We start from the raw sequence: 23,589 nt of genomic DNA on the forward strand, positions 1-23,589 counted from the left end.
TGACCTGAGCCTCCTTCCAGGCAGGGCATGTCGCTTGGCAGGGCTTGTCACGTATGGGATGATCTGAGGAGGGGAACATGTGCCCAGGGAGGGTGGTCAGGGCGCTGCAGAGCAGGCTCTTGATGCAGAGGGTGGGCGGAGCTCAGGGCAGCGGGAGGGTTCTGACCCGGGGGGGGGGGCTGTGGTGTGGTCTCTTCTCCTGGCCATTGTGGTCACCACATAGGCCCAGGTAAATGGTCCCGTTGCAGTTCATCATGCAGAGGCCCTGGGCCAAGTCGTGTGTCCACAGCATCTCAACTGTTCCAGAGAGTGAGTGACATAAAGGAAAATCAGTAATTTCTGTTTATCATATCCTGCTCACTTGTGCACCTAAAACCAGTAGGAAACTGAAAAAAAGAGAAGAAAAAATGCAATTTGTATGGTGATAGCATTTTTTAAAAGACAAGTGGGCTGGAGAGGAATATATTCCATCTAATCTTTTTTTTTTTTTTTTCAACTTAAAAGCTTTACATAATTGTTTTAATTTTAGTCCTGGTACTCATAGTGCCAGGAAACATACAGGTAAATAGTTGTTTTATTTGATCAGTCAAAGTGACTGAAAAATGGCAAATATAGTTTTGGAAACGGAAGTTTTATGTTTTGGGGAAAAAAAAAAACACGAAATGCAGATTTTTCTTCTAGTTGTTGATTTCCTATTCTTCTGAGCTTGTAAGGATGCCAACTCAGGCCTCAGTACTTCCCCTTAATTTTCTTGTCTATTATATTGACATATTTCATTTAATTTAGCATGATGGCAAACAGCTGTTGAACTATTAATCTTAGCAAAGCTAGAAAAATATTTTTTAGATTCCTTGCCTAATGGATACTTTTCCTAAAAATGCCGCAGAAATACATTAATGGATGGTCAAATATGCACGTGCATTAAAATTAATGTAACAGTTTATACTGCACTGCCAATTTCTTAGGTATAAGTGAAGATTAAATGTGGCCAATTTTGTGTTGCTTTCGTGGTCCACACCTGAGGGTGAGTTGTATGATTTTCTGGTTCTATTTTTGTTTGTTTTGACTCTCCAAGGGTAACATTACACTTACAAAATCCGAGGTGAACCGGCTTCGGTTTTTGGTCTGTGCTTCACAGGTCTTGCCGTGGACAGGTGGGTGGGTGGAAGTAAGGGGCCTGGAACCACCTGGAAACAGTCGAAGGCTGCTCAGAGATAACTTTATTCAAAGTAGGCATTTTCAGCAATTTTTTCTTGAACAAAAATTAAATTTTAATGAGGTCCAGTTGTTTGCCAGGCCTCTGTGATAGCAAATCTCATCTGCATTGCAAAGTCTAGTACGATATGTCCGACTGCCAAACATGCAGAAAGAGACGCGGCTCCACAGATAAACATACAGATGAGTTCGGCGCCTGCGTTGGAGAACACCTCAAGGAAAACGGAGAACAGGGCTTGCTTGCTGAGAATCGCCAGCGGCCTGCCAGTCCCTGGCTCTCCCTGGGGGTTAGCCGTGATGAGTGGCGGTAGTGTCCTGGTGAGGACGCGGCTTGCCTTCGGAGGGGGCGCTGATGGCCTGGGGTGATACTGCCATGTCCCCTCTCCTGCACCTCAAGGACCCGAGGGCTACCTCCGCAGTTCCCTGTCCTGGAGACACCCATCCTGTGGATGTTCATCAGCAGCAACGCGCACGATTTTCATTTTCAATCTGAATTGTTTTGTGTAAAAACAAAAAAAGATTCGGGTTGGGGCAGGTTGCAAAATAGTAATTTCAAGTCCCTCAACGAGGGTTTTCCCCCACCCAAATGGTGAACATTTATGGTGAAAACCTCCAATTTCCTCTTACGATAAACACGAAAATGATGATTTCACTCAGAGCCTGCATCTTTTTTTCCAATCTGAATGGCAAGAATCTGCCTAGACTTGCTGGGGGAAATGTCATAAATTGGCCTGAGATCAATTCCTCAGAGATGGTACACACCAAAGTGCCGCTTTAAAATTCGTAGCCCTGGTGGAAGGAGCTTTTCCTCTCCGCGGTGATGTTGCCTTTCACACTGAGGGCTGGCAGCAGAGGACCAGGAGGGATGTATTCGAACAAAACTGAAACCACTTCATTACAGGCTGTTCTGAAGAGTGAGTGCAGGGATAGTAACGTGGTCGTAAAATGATGAACTGATCTCTATCTTAAAATCATGTGAGCACATGGTCAGTGGCGGTGGGTTGAGCCCGGTACCCTGCCGGTGACTTGATCTAAATGAACAAGCACAGTTTTCCTTTTTTTGGTACCGTGTGTTCATGGGCAGAAAGAGGCAGCCTTCATGTTTCATAGGGACCCCACGCTGCTTTGCACAGGGGAGCAGGCAGATGCCAGTCGTGTGGGGTGACACGTGCCCCATGTGTTTTAGGAGGCCTGATTGCCACTGTTTATTTCATGTGACAGGAAGCATTTTCACTTAGCTTCGTAGATCTGGTAGATCGAGGCATAGTGGAAAGCATCGTCTGAGCAGATTTCCCCAGTCATTAACCCCCCAACCCTCCTCAAATGGAGGCCCACGGTGCTTTTATTCATTTTGAAAGGTCCAAAGTGGCATAAAGCATCTTGTCCACAAGAATGAGTTCTTTCCCAACGAGGAGAAAAAAAAAAAAAATAAGCCTCTGCTTTAATGAAATGGGAGATGCTGTGATGTTCCCCAAACAGCCACCTTCAGCAGCAGGCCGGTTTCCCAAAGCAAGGACCCAAGAGTCACGCACTCTTCCACACAGAAATAAGCTGATAGACAACAAGACCAGGAAAGGTTCCCAGGCAAAACTCGAAGCGTTTCCCCTTTCTTTTTCCACCCACGTTGATGCTGTTGTTGGGAAGAACTCGCGGCCTGTGGTCCAGACGCGTGGACTCCTGGGTCTGGCAAAGCTGTTTTCCCTCCTGTGTGGCTCGTGTCTGTCCTGTGCTCAGGTGGTTACCACTTCTCCGACATTCAGATTCTGATGTTCTCTTGTTTTCAGGGTGACAAGTGACCTTTTGAGGTGACTGTAACTGAAGATTGCTTTACAGAAGCCAAAAAAGGTAAATGCAAATGCGATCAGTGGAATTCATAGAACTGTACCTCTCGCCTTCCTGGCGTTTTAACTCGGTTGCTTTCTGATCTTTATTTGTCAAACGTGCATGTATTGATTTGTATGATTATGTATGTGGCATGTTTTCTTTTCTTTTTTTTTTTTTTTTTAAATCTTAGAACCTTCAAAAATGGTCCACAGATTCATATTTCTTCCCCCAAACATGATCAGACTTTCCCGTTGAACCTGACTTTTTTGCCCGGGGCTGTGGAGGGTTCCCTGTTGGAAAGGAGCGCTCCGGCCGTGCAGTGCCGATTCCCAAGGTTGGCCCACTGCAGGCAAGAGTGGCGGATATCCCTGTTCTGTGCTGGTGTCCTGCCGTCCAGCTGATGCTCAGCTGGCCACTCCACAATCACCATCTCTCAGAAACCAAGAGTCGGGCACCCTAGCCACAGTCACACCCTAGTGTGGGGTCGATGCCCGGAATGTCGGCTCTGGCTGCCCTGTTCTCATGACCTTGCTTGAAAATCAAATGAGGACCTGATTTCAAAATTAGAAGTTTTCAGAGAGACTCAAGTAGCTTGATGAATCAGAGCCAAATTTAATTTTCTCAAAATCACTTTTTTTGCGGGGAGGGGGGAGATGAAGTAAAGTACTCAGGTTAAAATGGTCTTGGCTGCTGTGTAGCTTCTTGATTTCAGAGAGTCCCCCAGCGAAGGGCGGTGACCGCCTCCCGCAGGATCATCTTGGGGTCTGTCTGGATGTCTGCTCTTTTTCAAGCAGCAGCATCTTTGTTTCATGTTTAATTTTTGGCACTTTAATAAGTTCCATTTGATTTCATAGGTCTGTGTCTGCTTAAAAACAGGTTATTTGCCGGCCTGGTTGAAACCATTGCTCAGATTTTCTAAATGGAAGACATGTATTTGTAAGATACAGACTTCTTACTCTTTAGTCGAAGGTGGTTTCATAATAGAACTTTCATAATGTGAAAGCTGTTGGGTCAGTTTTGTTTTTAATGTCACCCAGGGATAAGATTGGTTCCAGAATGTGTAGGGTATGAATTCTTTTTCCTTGGTGCTACTCGAGTTCTAAACTACATCCCCAGCCCTTTTTATTTTTCCAATTTTGAGACAAGGCCTCGCTGAGTTGCTGAACTCGGCTTTGAACTGGAGATCCTCCTGCCTCTGCCTGCAGGTTGCTGGGGTCACAGGTGTGCACGACTCACCTGCCCGTTTGTTTTTATAGTTGAATTCTCACTTATTCGATTTGGACAAAAATAAATGTAGAATCGCCGCATTTCACTCCGTGGTTAATGAAAACTTTGCAAGAAGTACCGATCGTCCTGCACAGAGGACACGTCTGCTTCAGATGCTACACTGCAGAAGGAATTGGTCCCAGACGCTCTTTGGGCACATCGAGCAGCAGAAGATGTTGGCAAAGCGCTTTCCTTGGCTGTGACACTGGATTCCAGTAGTCCGTATCAGGAAGCAGGGAACTTTTTCTGCCAAGGACCAGCTCGTAAATATTTTCAGCTTCGGGGGCCTTTCAGACTAGGCCCCTGCTGCAGCTCTGGCATATTTGGCTGTCTCTGTTCGCTGGGATCCCTCAGAGCAGTTTAAGCCAAGATGCTCCCCGTGTAAAACCCTGCCAGGAGCTTAACTATCCTGTGCCTTTGGCCAGGGTTACAGGTGACACTAAGAATCATGGTCAAACGGAGCTGGAAATGCCCTTGAGCTTGAGAGCCCCCCATGGACACAGCTCCAGTAGGCCCTTGCATGTCCCCTGCGAGCCAGTTACTTTTCTTCTGACTTGGTATCTTTAGGACAGCCACACGTCGTAACCCACCACCTTAAAGTGGAGACGTGAGTTTTCCCCCTGAATCTACGATGTTGTTCAAACTTAAAAAAATACCATGGCTCAAGGGAAAATCTGACACAAAAGCTTCTAGGAATTTGTCATTAGCCTCCACTGACAGAGATGCATAAAAGCCTGTGTTCTTTTTAATTACCCCTGCGAGCATGCTCTGTTATATCATGCAGCATCCTGCAAATAAGGACCCCTTGTCAAATTTCTGGATCCTAAAAATATCTGCTTTCCCTGACACTTCCTTTTATGATGCAAGAAAGCTGACTACCAAGACTTCACGGTTTCTCTCTTTGACCTGCCTGCTGCGGACCTCAGAGGTTTCGCCCAGTCTCTGTTGTGTTCACCAACTTCTGCTTTTAGTTGTTGTCTTTGTTTTTATTCTTTATACATAGTCTTCATTGTTTCCTATTCACAATCAATATTTTATTACTTTTCTTTTCTTTTACCCTATCCGTTCCATCTCTGTTTTAACCCAAATTTCAATTTCCTTTTCTTTTCTTTTCTTTTTTCTTTTCTTTTCTTTCTTTTATTTTTTCCCCAATAAGTTAGGGCTTGTAGATTCAACATAAAATTTCATGTAAATTTCACCTTTACACTCAAGGACCTTTCAGAGACAAATTCTGCTTTCTTTTGATCTCTCATATACAGTAAGAGAAAAACACTTTGCTAGAAATAGTAAATAAAAAATATGTTTAAAGTGAGGATCATGGTTGACATTTATTTCTGATGAGGCAGTCTTTATCGAACAAAAGATCTTGCTCGTCGGCAAAAGATGAGACCAGAAGCAGCCCGTCTTCGACAGCACGGTTGACGTGTATTTCAGGTGCAAGAAGTTTCAGCAGATACCGTGCCCATCCATGTTAATGCAAATAAACGTGCCCCGGGCAGACTGGGAGTTGCTGCGTATGTGCTTTCCAGTGGCCCCGCGAACTCAGAAAAGCAGGGCAAGCCACTTAAAAACTTAGATTCACAGTTTTGAAGAATCATGAATCACAGTCAGCACGGTTGGTAGTGAGAGGACAGTTTTCTTGCGAGCAGCTCTGAGCGCTTTGTGGAATGGTTCCCGAGGCTGGCATTCCCAAGAGGGAAATGGCCATCGCTATAATCCCCACTTTACAAACAGGGAGAGTGGCCCCTAGGTGATAAGTAACCTGCCCAGGGTCATCTTGAATATCAAGATGGAAACAGAGAGAACTCATTCTGATAACGATGACCTTGACATTTTTGGTGGCTGCCCGCTGTGACCTGTTGGTGTATCAAAGGTTTATGTGGCATGCGTCCCTGTTTTCCCACCATAGAAAGTTCACCCACAGACATGTTGCTAAAAATTCAAACCAACCCAGTTTGCAAAACTTATCACTTCATATTTGATCCTTACTGGCATGGAGAGTTGACAGTGATCAAGCCCATGTGAGTAGTTATACGTGATACATACTGGTTCATTTTCTAAGTAGTTAACTTATTTGTGAGAAAGTTAAAACAATCTAGAGTCGAGTTTAATCTTTGCAGTCTCTCCTGCACCCCAACTTGAGTGGTTTGGGGATAGAGCCAGGAAACCGTGCTAGATGCTTCAGTGTGTCTTACATGTAATTTCTTGGTGAAAAATGTTCCCCAGTTATTTAAAATGTAAATTGTTGGTTCCTTTGAAAGTGTGTATTTGTATGGTCCAATTGTTAATGAGAGTGACAATTCTAGTCAGACATGGCGGCCACCACCTCTTCTCCCTGTGATGGCAGAGGCTGAGGCAGGAGGATCTCCAGTTTGAGGCCGACCTGAGAAAAGCCTAAGCAATTTATTGAGAACCTGTCTTAAAAGTTTAAAAATTTTGAAAAGTGGTGAGGTATAGCTCACAGCTCACCAGTAAAGCGCACCTGGGTTCAATCCCCAGTAACAAACAAATAAATAAGTAAATAAGCAATTGCAACCTAACTATTTAAAATGGTCAAAAGGTGCAGCATTTGAATTCTGTGACTGTTAATTCGTGAGGTTGTGATAAAGACTCTGTGAGAAAGTCTCCATGAGTTTCCCCAGGACCTTGTCATGACAGTCACCCAGCATAACTAAGCACTGAAATGCTCCCTGGCCCCCAAACACACAACACCCCCACGCCCAGTTTATAACAGGGTAGAGACCCACGTGTTGTGGCTTAAAGGAAGCAGAAGTTTGCTTCCCTCTGCAGCCTGGCCAGGCTGGGTGGCTGGGCAGGTTCTCTGTGTCCGGCTCTCCTCCCTCCTTTGTGTGTCTGATGCTCGGTTGCGGCCATTCCCTGCTGCAGTCTTAGCAGGCAGCTTCCTTTTAAGCACAAGACTTGACCAATGTACACGTCTCGCCTCTTGGCATCTAAGTTTTGAGGTCATGGTGACATGGCTTCGTAAGCTTCGAGGGCTGCTGCGTGGCGAGGGGCCTGGGAGGAATTTGCAGATTCAGGAGCGCGGCTGCGGGAGGCTTCTTGGTTGTGTGGGTCCAGTCCCGAGGTCCGTTCCCTGCGCCCCAGATGCAGCCCCCGGGACACTGTGCTAGTTCTTCGTCGGTGGTTCTCTGGTGGGTGCCAAGATGCAGCGTGGGGTGTTGGGACCGGTCAGCCATGGGTGCCCTGAGAGGGGGCGGACTCAGGGAGCGGGGACGTGGCTGTCGGGACTGTGTCCTTCAGCATCCGGGGAGGCTGAGGGAGTCTCCTGATTCCCCCACACGGTCACCAGTGCCGTTGTGAATGTTACCAGGCAAGTTAATTTTTGGTCATAGCTTTACGGGGTTAGAATCCAGAGCACACAGTGCACCCAGCTAAAGTACACGTGCTGTGCAGTGGTTGTCGGTACGTTCACAGAGCTGGCGACTGTGTCACTGGGTTTAGAACACTGTGTCACCCTGGAAAGACAGCCTGGTTTCAGTTAGGAGTAACTCAGCCTCCTCTCCTCCCTTGGCGAGCACACGGCTGCTCTCTATCCTTGCGCATTTACCTACTCTGGGTGTTTCTTGTAAATGGATCGTGGGATCTGAGTCCCCTTGTGCCTGGCTGCTTCTTAGCAGTCCTAAGGCATCTCCAAGGCCCATCCAAGGCATGTGGAAGCCTCAACCTCTTAAATCCTGGAGAGTTCTTAATGGAACAATGATCTGGAGTTGTCGTAGCGGTGAGGGGACTGCTCCTCATGCCACACATATTTCCATGGGACCCTCGTGGCCTCGCAACAGTTAAACTTCAGAATTTAAATGTTTGCATTTTAAGTTGGCTGTTTTTAAACATTGCTAGCCATAATGCTAAACTAAGTTACTCTGTAAACAAGGGCTGTCTCTTTTTGAATGCTAGTTTCAAAGAAAAAAATTTTTAAATATTGATTTTCAGAGAAATATGCTCAATAGACTTGGTTTTCCAGCAGAAGCCCTGTGTTTGAAATGTACTTGAAGCCATATCTAGTAGTAGAGACGATATTTGCAGCAGTCATCAAGTACCATATTTTGTTCAGTGAACAGTCAAAAAGACCAAACCAAGAACCAACTGGTTTCGAAAATGGTGTTTCCGTGGTTCTGTCTGCTGAGGGCGGGAATTTCCCACCTGCTCACCTTGAGTGTCTTGGGAGGAAGTCCTCCTGTCAGGTGGCAGCTGACCCTCTCAGCAGAGACCTGGGAATATTACCTTTCTTTGCTGGGGTCCAGGGACCCTGGCATGGCAGAGGAACATGGCACCCCTCCTGGGGTCCGTCCCGCATGGGGCCGTGCTCCCAGGCAGACTGCCACCCAGTGCTGAGTCTGGATTTTATGTTTGTGGAATCTTCTCCAAAGACTGCTGCTGACTGGCATTTTGTAGTCATAAAACGAAGATTAATCGTGTGTGTGTGCTTCCCTTTGGCTGATCAGGACTATTAGACATATTTCTACGGCCTTTGAATAAAGGGCGGTGGGGAGAAAAAAGAGGAGCCCTTTCTACTCTGTTCAAACCCTGTCTTTTTGAAGTATGGAAGCCATGCTGCCCTCCCCTTGAATTTTGTATGTTAGCGGGTACGTAGCGTGTAATCACAGGTAATTACGTTTTGTGCTTTACCTGACAGTGTGGTAAGTTATATAAAATTACTTAATTAAAAAAGCAAACTCGCATTGCTGACTGGACGGCGACCTTCGCAACCTTGGGTTGGCAGGGTACCCGGGAGCTGCCCGCCTCCCCCAGGTCTTCTGGTGATTGTCCTGTTTCCCTTTCAAAGAGTCCAGAGCCGACGCTAGGGGCAGAGCAAGTGTCCTGAGGTCCACTCACCACAGACCGAGTGCTTTTAAATTTACTCAGGCCAGAGATTTTTAACGTGGGCATTGGGACCAGCGTGTGAATCAGGGACTGAACTTAGCGGGCTGAACTGAAGGCCGTTCTGAAATAGACTAACCACACGAAAAAGTGGAAGAAAACATCAGCACGTTTTCTGTTGTGAGGATGCTTTCTCACTGTCTGAGCGGTCTTCGAGGGGTGATTCTGTGGGCCGCCCTTTTGCGGTCATCTGCTCTCTATGTCCTTATTGAGTGTGTGCCACGTATCAGGTGTGCTCGGCCTACCTTGTCCAGTTTGGAAGCCACCAGCCGCCTATGGATACTGAATTAAGGTTAGTTAGGACTCTAAATGTACTCCAAGTATAAAGTCCAGGGAGTATTTTGAAGCCTTTCTTTGAAGAAAAGAAGGTAAAATGTGTGTCCAGTTTTCCTCACTGATTGCATGTTGAGGGTTCTGTTCAGCTGTATGTTTTTACTTTTTAAAAAATACCGCCCCAGTGACACCCGGAGCAGTGCAGTTACTTCTATCAGACGGCGTTGCTGGCCATGTCGGGCTCGCAGCAGTGGACAGCAGCTCCCAGTCCTCGGCTCCTTGCTCTGAAGGTGGGAGTGGGCCGAGAGACATCATAATCGTACAGCAGGTGGTAGGTCAGTGCTGGGCGAGGAGCAGAGGCGGACGAGAGGCCAGTGCTCAGAGGCAGGGCTTGCCTCTGTAAGTACAGGCCCAGGTGAGGCTTGCCAGGAAGCCTGGAGAGAAGTTCTGCAGAAGAGGAGTCTGCCAGTCGCCAAGCAGGGCCTTCAAGGGGGCAGAGTAAGGACAGTGTGCAGAAGCGGCCGGTCACGTGGAGCAGGGACGAAGGCTCTCTGTCCTCTTAGTGAAATGGGAGCCTTGAGGGGCTTTCAGAGGAGGCCACGACCCACGGGTGCTTCCGACGTGTGATTCTGGAAGCCGTTGAGCAAACAGATTGGGGATGGGGTCCATAGGAGGGAGGCCTGTGGGAGGCCCTTCATCGTCCTCCATGGGCAGCGGGTGAGATCTGGTCAGCCTGGAGTTGACTGACGGCGGGAGACGCTTCTCTCAGTCATGTCCAGGGACACACGGCCTTGTGTCCTGAATGCCCGGTGTCCGCAGGGCTGACGGGGTGGTGGCCTGAACCCAGAGTGCAGGGTCAGCCGGAAGCCGCGGCTGCTCACGCTGTCCCTGCTGGAAGGGTGGGGAACGTGGGCTGCAGCAGCGTGGGGCAGCTGAGCAGGAGGGGACCAGGGTGCCGCTGAGGACGTGGGCGCTTCCCTCTGCGTATTGTCCCCCAGATCGAGACGTCAGGTGGGCCTTTGGAGATGTAGCTCTGGCCCCGTCCCAGGCAGGGAGCTGTGAGCGGAGGACTTGTAAGCAGGTGAGTGAGGCACAGAGGGAGCTGTGGTGCCGCCAGGAGAGGAGGGCGCCAGGTGCGTGTACCGCCGACCCCTTCGAAAAGTTCCATCACAGGCAGCCGCAGGGAGAGGCCAGAGACGGGAGGCAAACCCAGACCCTGGTGAGCCAGAGGTGTTAAGGGGCCGTCCGCTGGGTGACCTGCTGCCTGGAGGACCAAGGCACAGCCACAGCCATGTGTCCACTGGGCTTGTCCACTCCGAAGCCACGAGGTCCCCAGTAAGTCGCGTCTCCATCCAGCGTCGTGTCCTGACTTCCTGCGCTGCCCTCTGCTTGCTGCAGGGCTGACTCTGGGTTTTCCAGGACTCTCACCTGAGCAGCACCCTGTTCACGGAGGTCCCCTTTGCTCCCGTCCGCACACGCGCTCCTGTGATGCGCGGGTCCTTTAGCACACCAAGAGGAGACACTGAGGGATCCTGCCATTTGGTCCCCGTCCCCCCGTGGCTGGTCTGAGGCTCGGCTGATCTGGGTCTTAGGGGACAGGTGGGGAGGGGGAGCGTGTGTGCATTTATTCCTCACCTTGGAATCTGTTGGTCTTAATCATCTGGTGCTGGCAACCTGGTGTGGTTAGCGAGGTCTCTAGATTAGTAAAGCACAGTCTGAGCTGGAGCACACGTCAGCCTGTCACCTCTGCTGAGACTAATATGGGTAGTCTTTGATGGGTTCAGCTCCCTTTCAAATTAACTAAGAGCATCAAAGATTCTGGCTTGTTCAACAAGGTTGAAACAGCATCGAACATTTCAGGATTTCTGCCTTGGTCTCTGTCTCGAAGCATCTAGGAGGCGGTAGGCAGAAATGGCAAGGCACAGGCCGCGTGCGGGTGTGCGCGTGCTGAGCGCCATTAACAGGCTGCTGGGGGACGCAGGCACAGTCCCTCTCTGAGGATGATTGGGAACGAGCGGCTCAACTTGTTTTGTTTTCATGGCAGTTGTAAATGCCAATTAAAATGGGAAGACACAGAGAGGTGGGCAGAGCAGTGCAGACCTCAAGAGGTCCATGTTTTCTTCGTGTCCGGCGGTTAGTTTTTATATCGAGATTTGTCATCTGCACTGGTATCTTGTGCGCCCTTTTCATTTCCAGCTCTTGCCCTTAAGATGTCACGAGTATTTCCCCCAGTTAATAGTTACTAAGTGTAAGTCTGAACTTTGAGGCCGCCACGGTGACCATGGCCGTGTGTCGTCCTTCCTACCATGGTGGGTCCTTAGGTTCCTCCTTGATGCTCTCGACCGCCAGCCCAGCTCCTGGACATCTCCAGGAACAGTCCCTTGACCTCCTTTCCAGAGGACGTTGGGGTGTCAGTTTCTCCCTCTGCTTTTAAATAACAATCATATGGATTTGAGGCTCTTCCCGGGCACGGATCACATCGCCTCTGCCCACAATGCTTCCTGACCGTGAGCTGCTGGGCATGTTCTCTCTCTGCTCTGAATTCTCTCTGGAAGTTTTCTTGCCCGACTTGATTTGCAGGGTGCAGAAGGGGACTTTTGATGTTTCCAGGGTCAGCTGTTCACACCCTCCTCCTTTCTGATCCCGAACGTTGGCCGTTCTGTTGTCCCAGGGCAAAGCCATCCTTTGGTCTGTAGTCACATCTACAAAACGCCCCTCAGCTGATTTCCACTGTGGCTCCCCTGGCAAACATTGGAGTGGAACATTGACTCTCTTGATGCTGCGGAGTCATTCACTGATCAGGGGATGGTCACTTAGGAGCTCGTCTGCGTGGGTTTTGTCTAGGATGAGCTGTGACCCAGGGACTCTGCCCCTCCCCTGGTGGTGGTTACCCCAGCCCTGCCGACATCAGGTGTCCCTAGATCTGTCGCCCCAGAGGGACCCAGGGAACGTCAGACCCTGCTCGTCTGAGCCTCGTGATTCACCCATGATGAGATGGAGCTGCAGAGAAGGACGTGAGGATCGCAGGCCTCTGCGTAAGCGGCCGTGGGCGCTTGGAGTTGGTCCCTGCTTCCGTCTGCCCCCTCCTGCCCTTTCTGATGCACTGCCAAGAGCAAGTGGAAATGTTGCAATCTGACTTAAAAGTGAGTGAAAACCCCAACACACTTTCCAACGTAGACTTTTTGGGCGGACGTCCTTCTTGGCTCTCATTGCCTATATGGTCTTTTTCTCCGAGCCGTGTTAAGGGACTTACAAGCATTTCATTATTACAGCGTCAGCGAGAGACGCTGGTCCCAGGGGATGCCCGCTCTTCCCATGTCCTCCGTCCTCCCCTCTGACCCCGTCGCCCTCTGTCTCTTCCCTGAAACGGCCCCCCACTCTGTTTTTTTGCTTTTCTTTCAAACAAGTTTCAAGTTAGAATTCTCCTGCTGGTGGGTAACTGTAGATTTTTGGAAGCCTGGTTTTCTGCAGCCTGAGGACTGAGGTCTCTACCTTGTCTGCTCATGATTGACACCCTGGGCGCCTCCCTCCGGCGCATGTGGCTGAGGGCCATTTGGGTGGGGGACACCGGAGTGCTGTACGCTCCTTGCCGCAGTCTGCTTGTGCTTTCCATGCTGCTCCCTCAGGCTCTGGAATGGGGTTGCCGTCCTGTTTCGTCCTGGGCATGACGTGCTTAGTGATGTTGGGCTCCCATTGAGTGATTTTGTTGGGAAGCTCTCACAATGCTGCTCTGTGTTCATGACATCCATGGAAAGGGAAGTTCCGCGAACGGGGTTTCTTCCCCCGATTGCAGTTGTACAACCAGCTCAGGAGAGGGGATTTTAGGTGGTAGGAAAGTGGACACATATAAAGGCCAAGAACTCCGGAATCCTGACCTTGGTGACAGCGTAAGTATTCCCCGGCCCTTCTTTCTCTTGGTTGAGTGTACACACAGGTAATGGAACTGAAGTCCTTCGTGAAGGTGTCTTTAAGATGTGGTGAATGGCTGTGTTCAATGTCGTTCTTTTGGATATAATGAAATTTAACTGTTCAGAATAGAAGAGAGACCAGTGGGGCAGGTGAGCGGTTGAGGGAGAGAGAGAAGTGAGGTGTAAAGGGAAGAACTGGGGATTGAATCTCCTATGTAGTATGTGAATACGCCACAGTGAGTCTCAGCTCTATGTATCTCCACCAGCCAGTAAGTTAAAAAAAAAAAAACAAAAAAAACTATAAGTAAATAGCAGAAGGCTCAGTAGAGTGGAGAAAACGGAAGAGCGTTGGGGGAGGGAAAGGGGAAGTACTGGGGACTGGATTAGAGCAAGTTACATTCCCTACTTGTGTAATTATGTTAAAATGAGCCCTAACACTATGTACGACTCAGACTAATCAAAAAAGAAAAACAAAACCTTACAAAGAAAGAAATCTGACCATTCATTGTGTTGAGACTTGACTGTGTCCAGTTTTTCTGTACTGGGCATATCTACACACAGACGCTTCTCCGAATCTCCATCTCTGGGTAGATTCTAGAGGACAGAGCCACCGCACACATCTGGGACGTCTGCATCCTCCACACCCCCACCTTGTTTCTCCCAGGGCGCCATCTTGCATTCTTTCCAGCTCGGGGTGTTTATTTCAGTGGATCTTGGCTAACAATGAGTTTCCAAATTTTTTGTTGGTGACATCATAGGAGGAAAAAAAATCAAAACTATCTCATTTTTATCTTGTTCCATTTTTTTGTTGACAAATGAGGTCCAGAAGTTTTGTTTGTTCTTAAAATTGTTCATGATTGTTGGAACAGCCAGGGTGGGGACACGGAGGAGGCGTGGGGGAGCTGAGAGGAAGGGGATGGGATCCTGTCATTGAGCGGCTCCTGGACCGTTGGCCGTTACCCCAGGACTCACCAAAGGCTTTATTTTTTACTGTTAACTTTTTTCATTTTATTTTTCCATATTTTACTGGTGCCTTATGGTTGCACACTATGGGGGGATTCATTGATACATTGGTATCTGCACATGATGGAACTTGGCCAGTATCATTCCCTAAGTGCCCGTGCATGGGACAGCATCAGATGAAAAAGCTTCAGCACAGCAAAGGAATCAGTTAACAAAGCAAAGAAAAAACCTACAGAAAGGGAGAAAATCTTTGGCAACTTCTCTTCTGACAGAAAATTAATATCCAGAATATCAAGAAACTTAACACTGGAAAAAAAAGCTCAAATCCTTCCCCCTGGTCTCTTCTACTCTACTGATCTCCCTTCAGTTTCATGAGATCTCTATCCCTCTGCATTTCTTCCTCTCTTCTCTAGCTTTCGCATGTGAGAGAAAAATGTGCCCCTTGACCTTCAGAGTTGGACTTACTTCTCTTAACATAATGGTCTCCAGTTCTACCCATTTTCCGGCAAATGCCATAATTTCATATTCATGGCTCAGTAAGTCTCCACTGTGTCTCTCCACCACGTTTTCTTTATCTGTTCATCCATTGATGGACGCCTCGGCTGTTCCATAGTTTGGCTGTTGTGAATTGTGCAGCTGTAAGCAGGGGCCTGCCTGTGTCACTCTAGTGTGGTGACTTTAACTCCTCAGGGTAAACACTGAGCAGTGGTCTAGCTGGGTCCTGTGGTGGTCCCAGGCCTAGTCTTTTGAGGAGCCTCCCTGCTGATTTCCACAGTGGTGTACTAACTTCCAGTTCCACCAGCAGTGTGACAGTGTTCCTTGTCCTCCACATCCTCTTTAGAATTTATTATTCCTATTCTTGATGGCTGCCATTCTGGCTGGCGTGAGATGAAATCTCAGTGTAGTTTTGATTTGCATTTCCCTAATTGCTAATGATGTTGAACCTTTTTTCATATATTTCTTGGCCGTTTGCATTTCTTCTTCTGAGAAGGATTTGGTGCGTTCACTTGTCCATTGGGTTATTGGAGAGGGTGAGTGGTTTTCCTATGCTCTGTATATTGTCCTCTGGTCAGAAGAGTAGCTGGCACAGCTTTCCTCCCACTCTGGTTCCCTCTTCACATTCCCAGTTGTTTCGTTTGCTGTGCAGAAGCTTTTTAATTTGATGCCTTCCCATTTACTAATTCCTGGCATCGCTTCCTGAGGCTTCGGGGTTCTGTCGAGAAAGCCCTTGCGTGTGCCTGTATGTTGGAGCGTTGACCCTGCCTGTTCTTCTAGGAGTTGCCTGGCTTCTGGCCTGGTTCCTAGTCTTTGATCCATTTTGAGTTGACTTGATGCAGGGTGAGAGGTAAGGACCTAGTCACAAGGGCTTTGATGCTTTGGGTTTCTTCCTTACTCCCCGAGTCGTTGGGAGAGCTTGCTCTGGACAGCCTGAGGGGGGAGGGCGCAGAGGTCCTCCAGAGAGCAGAGGGTGTCTCCTCTGAACAAGGGGAGGGTCGCCCTGTCACTTCACAGTGGGACAACAGCCATCTTCAGAGAGCTCCCGCACAGGAGCCAGCCTGGCTGCCCCTCTTCCTGAGGTCTGGGCCGGGTTACTTCACTGACCTCCAGGCCCTCAGTGCCTCCGTGTCACCCATGGGCGGCTCCATCAGGGAGGTCCTGTGCTCCGGGTGCCGGAAGCGCCTGCCCTTTCCCTGTTGGCCCCACACCTAGGGAGGCAGCATCCTTCAGCCACATGGTCCCAGAGGCCAAGAGAAGCCCAGCAGTCCAGCTTCGAGCTCAGAGCTTGAGGACAGCCCTTGGCCCTGGGAGGGAGCACTTCCCGTGCGTGAGTGAAGTAGGGAGCCGCCGGAGTGAGCTCCGGGGAGGTGCACGGGCCGCGTCCTCGCCCTCCGCTCCTTGGCCTGCTCCCTCCAGGGGCTGGCTCTCGTCCATCCCCTGAATTAAAAGGAAAGTGCACTTCCTTTCCCTTGCCCGGCCCTGCCCGGGCTCTCCTGGTCTAGGTGCTGCTGGAGCTGGGGTGGAGGTCAGAGTGGACTTGGGGTTAGGGCCTGTGCCCCGCGCCTGGACCACACCCTGCCTTCTCTCTGGATCCACGCGGTAGCTCTTTTGTTGTCTCTGTACTTTTCCACTCACCGTGTTTTCAAAACAGGTCTGGATTTCTATGGAAAATTAAGCCCTTCACTTGCTGTGGTGGAGGGTGGCTGGTTTTGTCCTGTCCTGCCCCCAGGGAGGTGTGGACTTGGAACCAGCCCGGGGCAGGTTGGATGGCAGTTCTGGGATCTGGTCCTGAAGTCGCCCCTCAGTGCCCCCGATCAGTGCGGTGGGGACTGCGGTGATGGCACCTGCCCCATGGGTCAGATGTGAAGATGACGTAGAGGGTGGAAAACTTTAAGTTACCTTTGTGTTTCCCATTATGTTTTCCATTGATCAGTTTGATGCAGATAACACAGCAGTTTTATCTTAACAGAATTATGCTGAATTTTTTTAAATTAAGGAATATGCTGCCAATGTCTCTCCATCCCAGTTGACATATGGCAACATTATTATTAAAATTTAGATTTCAGAGTCTGGAACTAGGAACCTGGTTGTGCTACTGTTGAGCTTTGTGACCTTCAGGAAGTTACTGGATTTTTCTACCTATTCTGAAAAAGGGGGGTGGGGCTCACTAGTATCTCTCCTATTATTTTTGGGAAGATTGAATTTATTTTTCCAAGGAGGAAGAGCTTGGAGCAGAGCTGGTACGGGGCATGCTCAGTGAATGCATAGTCATTCCTTATTTTCGGGGGTTGCCCAGTGCATGGAAGATAACAGCTCTCAAGGAGGGTCACGATTTTTACTATTAAGATTTCAAAGTAACAGAAATATTTTTAAATGCTGCGCTTTATTATGGAGAGCCTTACAGAAAGAGAAAGAAATAGGCATCCTCATTGTAGCCCCTGGACCCCAGTCTAGGGAAAAGTAATATAAGATCCTAAATAGATATCGATTCTGATTTTTAGAGGGTGACAGTACGATTTACAGTCCCCTCTCTCTCCTACTCCACCTCAGCTGTCACCCAAGTCATGGGGCAGGGCCATCTGCTGCGTCCCCCTGGTCCTTCCTTAGAAGTTTGAGTCATCTCTTGTCTCTGCTGCAGCTTGAATTTGGGGAAGATCATGCCGCTGGCCGGCCAGTGGCACCCAGATACTCCCAAGGGCAGATGGAGCCTTCAGGGCTCATGAACTTGTCAAGACTGGAAATGGGGCTGGAGGTGTCATGACTAGGTTCTGCAGGGTTGTTTGTGAGGTCCGTTGGATGCACCAGGGTCTTAGAGAACGTAGAGAGACTGCCCTCTTGGGACATTGGGCTCATGCCCACGTTAGGGGTGTGGGTAGAACTAGGTACTAAGGCTGGGCTATGTGTTGGGGGTGTTCTGCAGCTCAGGGACCAAGAATCCCTGTGGGCAGGAGTGGCGGGGGCTCTTTCCCAGTGCTGAGGTGCAGGTGTGCTTTGAGGGAGCAGAGGCCAGCCTATGAAGACGCTTGGCAGGAATGGCCTCGGCCCACTGCATAGAAGGGTGTGCACGCGTGCGTGAACCAGTACGTGGTGGCGCACAGGCTTCCCCTGAAGTCTCCAGAGTCCTTCCTTGTCCACAGCTGGCCAGGGAGGATGGCCTCACGCATGTTCCTGATGAAGCTTAACAAGATATCTTTTCTCTTGGCTCCTTTCAAATGTGTGGTTTGATTTTTCTTTACGCTCATCTTAAAAAGCAAATCACAAGTCAGAGAGCAAATAGGACTGTCGGGCTACCCCTGAGTCCTGACATGGACCCTTTTGGAAGCAATCCTGAAGGCCTCTCTGCCCACCTGCTATGGGGTGGACCAGGCAGGTGGGATGTGGCTAGCCTGAGTGGGCAGCTACTGAACCTGGACCTTTTACACAGGATGTTTTCCCATGTGTAAGGGGCATCCTGTAAAACATCTAACGATTTTGGTTATTAATCGTAGCTTGAAATGATACCATTTTATATATATTGGATTCAATGAAATACTCCATTTAAATTAGTGTTTTATTTTACTTATTAGAATGTGCCTAGTAGAAAATTTTAAGTTATATTTGTGGTTTCCATTATGTTTTCATTGATTAATTTGATAGAGATGCATTGTAGTTTTAACAGGATTGTTGGATTTTTTTCTACTTTAAAAAAATGTAAAAACATGTGGCCAGCATGTCTGTAGTGGTGGGATTAGCAACATTGTTACTACTTCATTGCTATGTGAGCTGTGTCACCATGTGTCCAACTGGCCCCCCTTGGTTGGATACACGAAGGTGTAAACACAGGAGCTGATGAACACACGTGTAGGCTGGTCTTTGCAGTTGCTCTGATTTTTTTTCCTAGTTTTCAGCCGGCACTGTTGGAATTCGGGGCCAGGCAGGACTTTATCAAGGGACTGTGCTTTGTGGTTTATCAGTGTCCCCTGCTTCTCCCCGCTGGATTCCAGGACCACGCCACCCATGCATGACAACTGGATACTGCCAGGGGTCCCCTGCTGGGCATGATCTCCACCCTTGAGGAGCAGAGTCAGGGCAGGTGATCAGAATGGGAGACGCTGCTCAAAAGCTGTGTGTCTTGAATTTGATGAACGTACAGTGATTGATGTTGAAACCTTATATATATTCCCCACATATTTTCTGGAAGAGTGGGATCGGTTCCTATTTCTACCAAGAGTAGCAGCGGTTCTCACACCACGCTTCAAGAAGATTTAGGAAGGGGCTGGGATCCAGTTACCACATGACCTGGTAGGAACGAGGTGGCAAGGAGCTGCCGGAGACCATCTTTGTGTGGAACAGGACTGGGGTTCTGGGCTTGGAACGGTGGGAAAAATGGAAGGACAGCAGAGGGACTTGGCAGTTGACCTGAGATGCTCTTGATGAATCGTGTCGATAATGGCTCATGGTTGGATATTTGCCATGTACCAGGCCCACCCAATGCCCATACAGCTAATTTCATTTAAACTTCAAAAGAAAAACAATTTTTATGCGTGTGTGTGAGGTTGATGCTGCTGCTTTCCCGGATGAAGGAAGCCCGGGCAGGGAGGAAGCAGCTGTTCTGGTGAGCCCAGGTCACGGGCAGCCGGTGCCCTGGACGGGTTGAGCTGGGCAGACCCCACGGACGCTGCTCTCCTGATTCCAGGTGCAGGGCTCCCGGCCGAGCTCACAGTAGTGAACCTGGTAAAGGCTGATCGGATGAGGGCCACCCAACAGAGGGCCCCGTGGGGCATGCGGGCAGTGGTTTGCCTAGTCCAGGTCAGAGAGGCTCCTAGGAGAAATGATGGCTGAAAGGGGACCTGGAGACAGAGAAAAGGGACCCTGCCCTGTGTTGGGCTGGCGTGCGTCTTGTTGAAGAAACAGCACAGACCAGTGAAGAGGCTGCTGGGGAGAACTAGGCGCATCCTCGGGTGTGGCACAGGGTGGACATGTTTGGATCTGTGCTTCCAATTCACGTGTGCACGCGCGTCGGGATGTATCGGATGTGTACCTCAGGAGGTCGCTCTGAAGTGTCAGGGGTGCCCTGTGTCGGGCTGGGTGTGTGGGGCGGAGCAGCCACGCCTGACCCAGGAGGGAGGGCAGAGGTCAGTTCTCACAATCAGTGGGCATCCCAGTCCGCTTCTTTGGTGTGGCTTCACGCCGTCCCTGAGCCTGGTGGCCGAAGCAGCAGCTGAAGGTTCTGGAGTCCTCCTCTTGGACAGGGCTGAGTGGGGCAGCGTCCTCCTGGATCCCCAGGGTGCTGGGGGTCACTCATGCTCTGGCCTGCAGCTGGGAGCTCAGCTGTGGCTGGAACAGCTGGTGGATTGATGTACACATCTGGCTGCTGGGCTTCTGCAGCATGGTGAAGGTGGTGGGCAGAGGGTGTAGCCAGGCTTCCCCGTCGCGTGACCAGGAGGCAGAGGTTCCACCTCTTGATGGACACTTGCAGAGAGGAATGCAGGGGCTCATTGGCGACCGGTGTTGGAGGCTCCTATTTCATTGCCATGGGCCAAATGCAGCACCACGGGAGACAGGCAGTGTCCCTCCATGTCCTTGCAGAAGGGACCCTATGCAAATTAGCAAGAGCAGTGTCTGGCATCCTTGGCAAGCTGGATAGTGTGGCAAGAGAGAGGCCTAGTAACAGAGCGGTCACTTGAGCCCGTCAGGATATTGGGGCTATGCAGAAGCAGTCAGACATGCAGGGGTTCGGGACAGGCACGTGGGGGCAGCAGGTGATGCAGAGTCCTCCCCTTGAGAGCACACAACACACCAGAAGAAAATCGAGGCCAGCGCACAGCACGTAAGGAGGAATCAGAGAGGCTGCATGGACGGGCGAATGAGGTTAGTGGCTCTTGTGAACACAAACCAGAGGACTCATGTGGATGGACAGGCGAGGAAGGGCCTCTCTGGAAGGTGCTTAGGTCTTCGATGGCTGGAGTCAGGTCCTGATTGTGAAGGAGTTGCTAAGGGGACATGGAGATCCCTCTCCCTATTTTGGAGGAGGGTGCTGGGGCTGGCACACAGACCCTCGTGCACGAGAGGCAGCTCCCTACTGCTGATTTCCATCCCAACACCTGTTCACTGATAAAAACGTGTCAGCATGGAGCTGTGGTTGGCTGCTAGTGGAACGTGGAGCAGCAGGAGCAAGATGGGGCTGGACACACCTCCGCTGACTCAAGGTGGAGCGACTTTCACGTCTTCTTTTTTTTTCCCTCCTCTGCAACCTGAAAGTGCAGAAGTGTCTTATTATAATAGCAAAACTGCACTTGTAGCCTACCCTTGTGGCGACATAGTGACCCACAATGACTTTATCGTACCATGCCTCCTGGTAGTTTGTTCAGAAATCATCGAGCCTGGCGGCTGGAGAGCGGGTCACCTCGGGCTTAGAGAAGAGAATGTCAGCTGTTGCGAGACCCACTGTTGGACACTGGCTCATGAGTCTGCAGACATTGCTACTTATAAAAATAGATGTGTGTTTGCAACCACTGAATTTCTTTGTGATCATTGGTTTGGGGTTGTCTGCTGATTTTTCAGTCTACGTAATTTGTGCATGCTAGTGCGGTTTAACGTAAATGAAAACATCAACTTCATTAGGTTATTTTAATTAGACGGAGGGAAAGCAAGCCCGTGTCTCTGGAAAAATGCCCCATGTGCTCTTGAAGGTGTGTATGGAGAGGGGAGAATGTAGAAGGGCTGAGCAGGGCAGGACAGGGCCCTCTGCTCCCTCCAGGATGATGGCGAGAGATGCCAACACCCGTGCTGCTCAGACGTGCCCTTCAGGTGTAAGTTCAGATGATCTGCTGTGAGCTCCGCACATTTATTTTGCAAAGCAGGTGTGTGGGTTCTGCTGTAGTGGATATCAAGTGACATTCTAGAAGTTTCCTGCCCATGTTCTGTTTTCAGTGTCCATTCATCTGACCCTTTAGAAAAATAAATGCCTGTCCAAGGAGCACCCCGGCCCCGTGTAGGGGACTTGGGAAGGTAGCGGGGGTTCAGTTTTCCCCTGAGTAGGTGTTGCCTCTCTTAGTTCACATGCAGCAGGGAGGTGGACCGTCACTTCGGGGTTTACACCCGCCCAGGTGATGAGCCTGCACACAGAAGGGTCCCTGCCTTGATGTCTGCGGGAGCCAGAACACATCCCCCTGGTGTCTGTCAGGAGGGAACTGTTGTATTAGGGCCCCTCCCCGGGGTGGGGAGGAGGTATAGCTGAGAATGTCACTTTCTGGGATTTTTAAAAGGAACATAGATGTATATGCTCAGCTGTGGGGTTATCTGCAATAAAGTGTCCACAGGGGTAAATATACTATGACTGGAAGAGAGGTGGGGGTGTCTGTGAAATATCCACGTTAAACATGTATATTATGTGTGGAGGATTTTTGCAAAGCGACCATGACCAGGGGACTGTCGTTTGGGAAGGGCACCTGGGGCTGGTGGGGGTAGTGATTTTCCTGTTGACTCCTCTCCTGCTGTCCAGTCATGGGTGAATGAGCGTCATGCCCGGCTAGAGTGTCCAAGAAAAACCTTCATTGCCTGAAAGGGCTGCTGAATGCAGCCAGATACTGGATCTGATGACGCCTCACAAACCCTTTCTTTTAGTAAAAGTGAAAATCAGATACGATTGCTGATTGATTTCAAAACCCTGTGATAAGAAACAGCGGATTCAGCCCAGATCTGCCTGGCCCGGTTCCTACTCTGCAAGCTTGTCTCGGGCAGGGCTCATCCGTCTTCTGGGCCTCCATGATCAAGGGGTCATCTGGAGTATTTTTTAGTTGTATGTCCCAGAAAAAGACTCGGCCCAGGCTGACTTCAGCTAAAAGGGACTGATTTTGTGACTCAAAGGTCGGCTGTGGATCAGCTCCACTTGGCCGAGGCTTTACGGGTCTCCCTCCGCTGTCCGTGGAGTTGACCTGTTTCTAAGGGGAGTCCCTCCCTTCCTGGTGGAGAGGTCTCCAAGGGCCGCAGTGCAGGTCTCGGCCCCGGCCCTGCCTCTCGGGGGAAGCCTGGGGTCATGTGCTTCTGAGCCACCTTCCTGCCGAGGACCTGGTAGGTGGCCCACCTTGAGGGTGGCCTTGTGCTCACCTCTGCCTCCTGTTGCCTGTTGTGACGTGCTTAGAGGTGAGACCAGAGCCTCTGTGCTGGGCAGGTTCTGCAGGCCCGGGAATGCACCACCACGCAGTCGTGCTACAGGCCGGCCGGCAGAGGAGCCCAGGTGCTGAGGTGGAAACCCCTCTTGGTGTGAAACCTTCATCGCCTGGGAGTTGGGGAGCAGGCTCAGGTCCCTCTGGAAACTCAGCGAACGCTGGGTCGGGGATGAGCCTGGGCCCAGGCTTCTGCTAGGTGGAGGGCTTCAGGGTGGCCGGTGCCGAGCTGGGGGCACCGGGGCTGTCTGAAAGGCCAGGCGGTCGATGGCAGGCATCGTCCAGTTCTGTTTACCTGGCCTCCAGGGGCAGTCACGCCACCCTCTTGCCTGCAGCCACACCGTGACGGGCCGCTCCTCGAGTCTGGCTCGGAGCTCAGAATGGCACAGCGTGCCTTTCCGGTGCCTCCGCGGCCTGTTCAGGGTTCCCTGTGTGTTGCTTGCTTCTCCTCCTCCCCTGGTCCCTCTGCTGCTCATTGTTTGGCTGCACTATCGGTGCTGAGGCTGGGGCTCTAGTCCCCTTATAGCAAAGGGGGCGTGTTCAGGGACACTGTCCTCGGGACTCTGCTCCCAGGAAAGAATGGAGGCCGTCTGGGG

General features: G+C 50.2%; 1 protein-coding gene across 3 annotated transcripts in view; it reads left to right on the forward strand.

Moving 5' to 3' along the window:
• Positions 1-23,589, forward strand: part of Foxp1 (forkhead box P1) — a 513,865-nt gene that overhangs the window by 222,765 nt on the left and 267,511 nt on the right. For 2 of the 3 annotated variants that reach the window (XM_047534814.1, XM_047534811.1), the window contains exon 3: positions 3,000-3,060. The exons of the other annotated variant lie outside the window; for it this stretch is intronic. The gene's annotated coding sequence lies outside the window, so the exon portion shown is untranslated. The remainder of the gene's footprint in view (positions 1-2,999; positions 3,061-23,589) is intronic. 3 annotated transcript variants of the gene reach the window in all.

This window comes from Sciurus carolinensis, chromosome 19, assembly GCF_902686445.1.
Source record: "Sciurus carolinensis chromosome 19, mSciCar1.2, whole genome shotgun sequence".
In the NCBI taxonomy this organism is placed as follows: domain Eukaryota; kingdom Metazoa; phylum Chordata; class Mammalia; order Rodentia; family Sciuridae; genus Sciurus; species Sciurus carolinensis.